The 9,464-nt window shown below is 36.4% G+C and overlaps 1 long non-coding RNA gene across 2 annotated transcripts; it reads right to left on the bottom strand.

Annotated features, from left to right (window-relative positions):
• Positions 1 to 7,218: 7,218 nt before the first annotated feature.
• Positions 7,219 to 8,691, bottom strand: LOC126596028 (uncharacterized). 2 transcript variants are annotated; one of them, XR_007613807.1, is made up of 4 exons: positions 8,469 to 8,691; positions 8,312 to 8,382; positions 7,990 to 8,077; positions 7,219 to 7,404 (listed from the first exon to the last, which is right to left on the bottom strand). It is a non-coding gene; the product is annotated as an uncharacterized LOC126596028 (long non-coding RNA). The 2 variants fall into 2 exon arrangements; XR_007613808.1 differs by lacking the exon at positions 7,219 to 7,404 and having other exon boundaries at positions 7,417 to 8,077; positions 8,469 to 8,683.
• Between the last annotated feature and the right edge of the window lie 773 nt (positions 8,692 to 9,464).

Raw genomic sequence — 9,464 nt, 5'->3', positions numbered from 1 at the left:
GACGAGTTCATCGCGCAAAGTATAATTGCGTGACTACTGTATTATTCGTTGAGCGAGTCTACATATTCTTTTATTTTTTTCGTTTGCTTTATAATCTATTAATGTAACACGTTGCATCACAAATACTCTGTTGGTCGCGCAACATGCATATTTTTAAATTTTTTTTCATTTTTTCCTTTTTCTTTTTAACTAATGTAAATTTTTATTTTAATCTAAATAAAAAAACTCAAACCTAATTAAACATTACCAAAATAATTAATAAAATTATTTTGGGATACATATTATAACTAATGTAAATATTAAGTCATCCATATAACATAAATTTATTAATTAAAGTCAAATATAACGTCCAAATAAATCTTATTTCATAAAAAAAATACACAAATAAACTTCAACCCTCCTCCGGGGCATCAGGAACTCCCCCACACTCCGCATCCTACAGCACATTGAACTTCCACTGCCAGAAATGCATCTTGAAAAGGTCATCTAGATACTTCTGCTGCTTCTCATCGGTTTCATCGACATCCCATTGAACCTATATTAATGCCAATAACAATAAATTAGTAATTTAAAAATACTACTTTTTAACAAAAATAATTATACATTCTTCAATACAAACTTACCGATAACTCCCCTGCCATGGACTTCTTCAACTCCTCAGGCACCATTTTCCAAGACTCAAACTTGGTAGAACATTGGACCAAACCCCCAATATCAAACCTAAGTTCGGCGTACGCATCAGCCCTACTTTTTTCTTCAAAGTCGAGCACTCGCTTACGATGGTACCTCTCTATTCGCAACACACATTTCCTCATATATTTTTCTACCACAAAATTTTAAAAGTAAAAAATAATTTCAACCATATCAAATATTAAAACAACTAATTCAACAATAAATTTCCTTTTTATCTTTCCCTTCGCAAAAGCCTTCTCCCACACAACTTTTCGTTGAATCAGGAACCGAATCGGCCATTGCCTTTGAAACAAAACCTTTGAAAACTAGGGTGTGTTTATATAGAACCCGTAGCACTTTGCGTGACGAACCACTTCGTCACGCAAAATGCTTTATAAATGCACACTAAATGGGAGCGGTTGAAGGGTATCTGACTGTTTCAGTCAAACTTTGCACGACGAATATGTGGAAATTTTCGTTGCACAAACATTCGGCTGCATAAAAAAAATCTCGATTTTTCTTGCGCGACGACCACACGTGCTCGTCCCGATTTTTACGCGACGAATATTTTCATCGCATAAAGTTTTTTTTTTTCTTATCCTACCATTTTTGCATGACCAATATATTTTTGGTCGCGCAAGTGCCACTTAAGAGATGAAATTTGTTTCGTTGCGCTAGCTGTTTTTTCTACTAGTGTTGGTTCGGTTTCAGTTTCAAGGATTCTAAAACCAAACCGAAACACTATAAAATGACACCATTGTATGTTTCATTTAATTCTAGGACACACTTCTTGATGTGTTCCCTCTTTCTGATCGTCTCATAGGAGTTCTTGCTTGCACATTTCCCTATCTTTACCCTTTTGCTTTGCTAGATGCTCGCCTTGTTCTGCTACCCTTAGAGCAGCTCGGCAAACGTCATAAAAAAAATAAAAAAAATAAAAAACTAGTGAACTCCTTGAAAAAGATCTTGTGAAATTTTTGCATCCAACTCCCTGAATTAGAATTTTGTATAGACCACACTGCAAACTTCACATAAATTAGAATATTGAAAATTTTGTGTAAAGACATATCAATAATTAAACACATACACACACACACACACACACACACACACACACACACATATATATTATCTAAAGCAAGCATTGCCCAATCCCCTAAAACATATACACTGTTATCAAATATAAAGTATCAAAGACAAGGAATCTGCAAAATAATTGTAAACCAGAATATTGATAAGTGGAATTCAGAGCACATTTATCAAATCTCTATATGTTTTCCTTTCTTTTATTTTCAAATGACTAATTTTCTAATTAAAAAATAAAAAAAAATAAAAAATAAAAAATAAAACCTTAATCAAACTTAAGACCGAACTGAATAAAACGAAAACAAACTAAACCAAACCGAACAAAATGATACTTTTGATTTGGTTTTCGGTTTTGGCCAAAAACCGAACCAATTCAAACCAAACCCACCCCTAGAGTAAAGGACACATGTCCTTTCTGTTTTATTGGTTGTTTCTTTTTTGTTCATTTTTATTTCTGTTGTCCACAGGCTCCAGAAAGAGAGTTGTCCACAGAATGTGAAAAGACTCCATTGTTGTTGGGGGGATCACATATGTGGTTAAGAGCAAGTATGCATCCAACAACGATTTCCATGAGGTAGTTATAATCTGACTTGCTAACGAGTTACGACTTGATTCAACTATGAGTGTGTGATGCATTCCCACTATTAGGGCTTTTTTTTTTTTGGTCTTCTATTTCATTGATATTCATGAGGTAGACCCTATCTTCAAACGTTCTATTTTGGGTTGTCCTTAAAGCCCTTGGTTGTGTTCGGACTTTATGGTTTATGAGATTGTGTCACTTTCTTTTGGACTTCTCACGTATGGTCTACTCTACAACTATTAACTAGGGTTTTGTCATAACAAGATCACTATCATCGATTCACCGTAATCCGGGCAAGTGCACATAAAGATGTTAGAAACTTTCTTGTCATCGATGTTCTTTTTTCTAGCTGATTTCACCTCCTCATATATCGCAGGACGAGCTGAGGGCATGGTGGTCAGCTGCCTCAAGGGGCCGTGGAAAGATTCCGTCTGAAGAAGATTTGAAAGAAAAGGTAAAGGGAAAACGAATATTAGGCTTATAGTTTTCGGCATTTATAATTTCGACTTGGTTTGAATTTTCTCTTGCAAAATCAAGAGTGATAAGATCTGCCGGAAGTCTTTTGTACATAGTTGTGGGGTAAAAAATAATCGAGAAAAATATGAAGGTGACACGTGGATTCTAGGGTTAAAAGGATAAAATTACCATCGAGGCACACCGAAGTTTCTACGCGCAAGGAGCGGACAATCATGGCTCAATCAAGGTCAAAATTGATCAAAATAGGTATTTATTCAAAACATATTTCATCCATCCTCATCAAATCTTCCTCACAAGGTAACTCCCAAATTATTTCTTCCAAATTATATTAATTAGCTAATTAATTGATTTATCACTCAATTAATTTATTAATTAGCTAATTGATTGTAATTAACACCAAAAAAACACCAAATGTGGTCGGTCCCCATTCTCCTAATTGGGCCGGCCACACTCCTATAAATACGACCTCATTTTCTCCAAAAATCTAAGTTGAATCCTCTTGCAAAATTCTCTAAATTCTCTAAACATTTTCCCCTCAAAATTCTAACTTTGGCATCGAAGATTCTTCGGCCAAAGCCCCCCCCCCCCCCAAATTCATCGTGAGCACGTGAAGCTCTCGGCCTTGACCTAAGATGTTAATTGTTTTTGCAGTTGCATTTTCGTTCAAGAACAAGAAAGAAGAAATTTGCATCCACAATAGTTATTCTGAAATTTTTACCTTGGATATTTTTATGTGTACATGAAGGGCACTCTGCAGTTGAAACTATGAATTGTATTCAACTGAAATTACACAGAGAGTCCAAGGATTCTTTTGGCTATGTCAATCATTATCGCTATACTGCGGCATTGATCTGTGTGGATATAAAGCTACACAAAATACTGGACAAAGTGGCCCTGAATAGAGTTTTCCAAACGAAAGTTGTCAACTTTCAACTATATATAACCCTGAATAGAGTTTTCCAAACAAAAGTTGTCAACTTTCAACTATATATATATGTGTGTGTGTGTGTGTGTGTGTGTGTATGTGTATGTATATGTATGTGTATGTATATGTATATGTATATGTATGTGTATGTATGTATGTATGTATGTATGCATGTGTCACGACCCAAAAAGTAACGTGACAGCGTCGCGAATCTTAAAAACACATGAGAGTTGTATGCTTCAAACTTAGAACATGAATATTCTCATGTATCTTTAAAATACGCAAGGCCTATAAAATTTATATCAAATAAATATCAGAGTTTAAGTGGAAACCAAAACATTCAAACCATTTCTTAAGCAACCTTTTTACAACAGAAGTTCCAAAAGTTCAGTTTACAAGCCAAATGAGTGATAGGTTTAGACATATATATATATATATTATTCTATGGCCAGCACTAGCTCTAGATCAAATTTAGGAACAATACCTGATATTGTCAATGAAGAACAAAAATTTGAATTTCAAACAGATAGTAGTCTAGATTTTGCTGAATGGAATATTCCAAAAATATCTTCAAAAAATATTTATAAAAAGAAATGGGCATTCGCCTCTTTTAAAACAGAACACCATGTCAAAACGGTTGAACAAGCTTATGCTCTTAGTAAAGATCATGAGACTTGCCAATTGTTTACCCCAGAACAAATTAATTCTCATAGGAAAGATGGTCATAATTATATTCATATAGGTTTAGTGCAAATTGCAGCCAAACCATTAACACGTAGAGGTCTTAATACCTCTATCCTCTTATGTCTCCGAGATGCTAGATTCACTGACTTCAGTGATAGTATACTTGGTATGGTTGAATCCAGCCTCTGTAATGGACCTATCCACTTTGACTTACTGTTTGGGTGACGCCTTACTGCTCAGACCTTATGGAGATCAGGAGACACTAAAAGGTTAAACTGAAAAGATTAACTATAAAGAGACTGAATAAATCTAAAAGTATAAACAGAGTATTCAGATACTAATGGTATAACCAACCACACTTGGCTCTGATACCAAATGGGTGCGGAAGAAAGGTAACATGTGAAGCCGGAAATATCCGATGTATGTATTTGGAAATTCAAACAATCAAAATACAGAAACCTTAACAGAAAATCTTACTAGTGCTTCTAAACACCAAGCTCTCTGGGTCATGCGCGCCGCTCAGGCCCTATCCACTTTGACTTACTGTTTGGGTGACGCCTTACTGCTCAGACCTTATGGAGATCAGGAGACACTAAAAGGTTAAACTGAAAAGATTAACTATAAAGAGACTGAATAAATCTAAAAGTATAAACAGAGTATTCAGATACTAATGGTATAACCAACCACACTTGGCTCTGATACCAAATGGGTGCGGAAGAAAGGTAACATGTGAAGCCGGAAATATTCGATGTATGTATTTGGAAATTCAAAGAATTTGATTAATATCAATATAAGATTTTTAGGATTAATAACAAGAGCATATATAAACAAAACTAAATTTAAAATAGATTTAGTATTCATGATGATATAAATTAATGATGCTGATATTCGAGAGAAAATATATTTATTGAAAATCAAATAAGACTTACAGAAGTTTCGTCTATTGACGTTTTGGAAAATTAAAGACTGATCATGGAGCTCGCAGGCATCCTTGATTGCTTCAAAATTAAAATATATTTATATTACAATATTTTTGCTGAGAAGCTGTAGACTCTGATCGATGTGAATACGCAGAGTTCTCTTTCGGAGAAGAAGCCCCCTTTCACATGAAGCTGGGGAGTCCTGATATAGATGAGGGAGGTGATCTGGAATGATTGAAGGATTGAAGCGGGATTCCCGCTTGGCATTGCTACTGCTGTAAAGGAACCGAAAGCTGAAGATGCTGTCGGAAATTGTTACTTTCACGAGGGTGAATACTGTGGAGGAAATGATGGATGAATAGTAAAAGTGATTTTACTATTCATGAATAGTGCTTTGTCTGCTACTGCTGATTTCACTTGCGGCTGGCTTCGTCGTCACATGCAGATACTGCTTACAAAATTACCAGATACTCTACTGAGTCTGAATGCAATGTATCCTACTGGGACTACATACATACGAATTAAGAAATTCCTGGACAAACTTAAAATTCGTATGGGTCTTGAGAATCAGGCGGGAAGATATTTCCTTGTGTGGCTACTGCGCACTGTGATGAAGCATCTGAAGAGTTGCCTGAATCCGAACTATCTTCATTCTCTTCTTGCAGTTCCTTCATGAGGATTTTGGCTAGAGCCTTGAGCTTTGATGATTTCTTCTTCTTCGAACTGCTTGAAGATTTGGATGACTTGGTCTTGCCCTTGAGAGAGGAAGAAGGACTAATGTCCGATAATGAATCGATTTCTTCTTTGGTGGGTTCTGGTAAAGCCGTTGCTGGAGAAGCTGCTACTGCGGGTACTGGACTGGCATTCATGGGGAAGTCCTTGAGCACAACTTCAATGATCTTCTGGTAGTTGAACTTGTCCCACCATTTGATCATTCTCTGTCGAAAGACTTGATTGGATTCAATCTCGAAGTTCCAACGGAGGATCCAGGGGACCTTGTATTTTGCCATGAACATGGCGAACAAAGGGATTCCTTCATCAAAACGTGTTCTATCGAACTTCTTCTGGAAAGTGCCTGATAAGACTTGCTTGAATTCATCAGGCATGAGGTCAGAGATAAGGCCATGTTCTGACCACCATCTGGGAAACCATGCAGGAAAATTCAACCTGAAACTTCGGTCAAAGGTTATGAACCATGAATGACTAAAATCTTCGGATTGGTGCAAGAAGATGTTAGTCCAAGCTTGAATGTAATCAAAATAGGTATAATGGTTTGAGTGACTGGGAAAGCTACTGCTTTTAAAAGGCTTGGGCTGGAAAAGTGGTACTTGCCATTCTGATTCTAACAAGAATTTATTGATGGTAAGGGAATGATACAGGATTCTGTTTTGGTTGCCAGAGGATTTATCAAAGATAGGTTTTATGGTGATGGAAGAAGTCTCATTGAGAATAGTGGTATAGTACTTGAGGGTTTTGTGAAATTCACTTAGCTGAAAATAGGAATTGGTTGGAAACATCTTTTTGGCGATTACCTCAGGTGTTTTCAGATGTTTGAAGTTGAATGGGATGCTGAATAAGTATTCTTTGGAAGGTTTAATAATATAAGGAGATGTTTTGGTATAACTTACAGAGGGGGATGGCGATTGCCTGTAGGTAGAGGAGAAAGGATCATACTGGTTTACTAACGCTGTTTGGTAATTTGGTCGGATACTTCCTAGAGTTGATCCTAATGGAGTAAATCTATTGGTAATGGCTAAGGCCGAGGAACCGGGAATAGGTTCCTGTTTTGGTGGTGGTAATGAGGCAGGAAGCCTCCTTTGCTGGCTACTGCCTTGTGGAGAAGCTGTGTTTTTATTAGACATTATATATATATATATATATATATATATATATATATATATATATACAGAAGCAAAGAGGATAAACACAGACAGTTTTCACTGAAACCAGAAAATCAATATTTACATTTCAAAAGTTGCTTTTCTGGTTGGAAGCTTTCAGGTTGACAAACTACAACCGCACACCTTAGTCCAACTCTTCCATTATTTCTCGCACAGCACCTGAAAATGTAGGGGTGAGCATCACATACAATCATTTGCCCCCCCCCCTCGGGAGGCACCCTAGCTAGGTTTGAAAATATATACCTTTGTACAACATATTAAGGAAATAATTTGCACAACAAAATGCTTTGGCATGAGTTAAAATTTATTTTATGCTTATAATTAACCATAGTGGGATCCCTGCATTCTATTTGTTCAGACAACCGAATACGTGGCCAACTACCGTACCTAAAAGAAATTCTCAAGTAACAACACAAGGTAGGGTAGCGAGATTGTCCACTTACAACCTATACCATATAGACACAAGTACCCTGCCCTTACAGTTAATGGTACGAGTCCGTTTGTATAGGACCCTCTGGAGGTTTAGAGGATCGAAGCCCAGGGTAGTCACACAGCCCCCTTCACTCTCATGTTGTCATTACAATTTAGAACGACATAATTCACATGCTAGAAAAAAATCAAACTCATTTCCCTAACATGCAGTTCTAACACAACAACAAAATTCAATGCATAGCTTGCCCGCATCCACATTTACATACATAAGACATACCGAAAATCACTAACCAGGGTGTGAGTCCCCCCTACTTGATATTCCAAGCTTTAGGTACTAACTCGTTCCACAAGTTGTTCACTCTTATCTCTTGGTCTTGCTTAAGCCAAGAAAGTGCCTATTCTGAAAAAGAACATATCAATATACAGTTCACATGCACCAACATAAACCAACACATCTCAATTTCATCTGCACAGTGCATGTATAACCCCAAAATAACCAATCCAATCTTTATTCACATAAACCCCAGTTTAATTCACCTTCTCCATGAAATCCATTTAGAAGCCATATATCCAATGCCAATAAACAGCCAAAGCACACTTAAATTCCAAAACTCCAGAACTAGTAAAATTTTACCTCAATCTTCTCTAATTATGTTGTTCAACCAGCCTTGAGACTTCCAGGACCCTCAATTCAACCATATCGCACTTCAACATAAATTTTTAAAGTTATTACCTTGAAATCCCCAACTAAAATATAATTTCGAATCTGCAAATAAGCATTGAATTCTTACCTTCGTTCGTAGAGGTAGATTTCTTGATCACATAGGCGAAAACGGATTCCCATTCGGATGTCTAAAGATTAGCCAATGCATTTTTCTTCTTCCTTCGACACCCAGAGAAAACCCATAGCTATTTCTATTCCTTTCTGCCCTTTTTGGGAATAGTGCACCGAACCAAAAGATGAAGGAATCATCTTACAAACACATGCTCTCCATTCCTTTTACACACATGTGTTCTCCAAATTTTTTTTTTTTTTTACACACACCCACTTTAACCCAAACAAACCTTTTCAAGCTCCAGAAAACTAAATATATATTGCTGGGGTTTTACAGTATGTATGTATGTATGTATATGCGTCTCAGTGTGAGGTAACTTTACATATTCCAGGTTCGTACCTATCTCAATCATCTTGTGATATGTAGAGTCACGTGATGAACATGGGATAAATGAGATAGGTAAAGGGGGTAGGAACCCGTTGCAGGCTTAGAGGTATTTAATACACTAAGTTTTTTATTGTTAGGTTCTTGGTCAAAGATCCAATGACCAAGATTTAAACCCAACAATATTGATGCATAGAATATACGAGACCACCATAGTAAAATTTTCTTGGATGATGTATCGCAACCATTTGTAAAAATTAGAATGTTGTGGATTAAAATGAGGTCATATGTTATAATAGAGTGATTTGTTGTAGCCTATTTTATCTGACAAGGGTAAGGGGGCCAGTGGCAAGGAGAAGAGATATTGAGAGAGAAGTGTTTGTAGAATTGTAGGAGAATGTGTGTGTTATCCCTCATACATAGTGCCTTTATTTATAATAGTAAAGGAGACCAGAAATTCCTTCATCCCCAAGGAATACAAGTTGTAATAGGAAAAGATAACTAGAATCAAATCTAATTTAGAATTTACACAATCACATATAAACTAGGAAAGTTTACAACACTCCCCTTTGAGTGTGTAAATACTCAAGGTAGATTCAGCATCATGCAGAAGTTGAGGAAGTCAAC

Source organism: Malus sylvestris, chromosome 13 (assembly GCF_916048215.2).
Source record: "Malus sylvestris chromosome 13, drMalSylv7.2, whole genome shotgun sequence".
Classification (NCBI taxonomy): domain Eukaryota; kingdom Viridiplantae; phylum Streptophyta; class Magnoliopsida; order Rosales; family Rosaceae; genus Malus; species Malus sylvestris.
The sequence above is the reverse complement of the archived record's forward strand: the minus strand, read 5'-3'. Positions and strand labels throughout refer to the sequence as shown.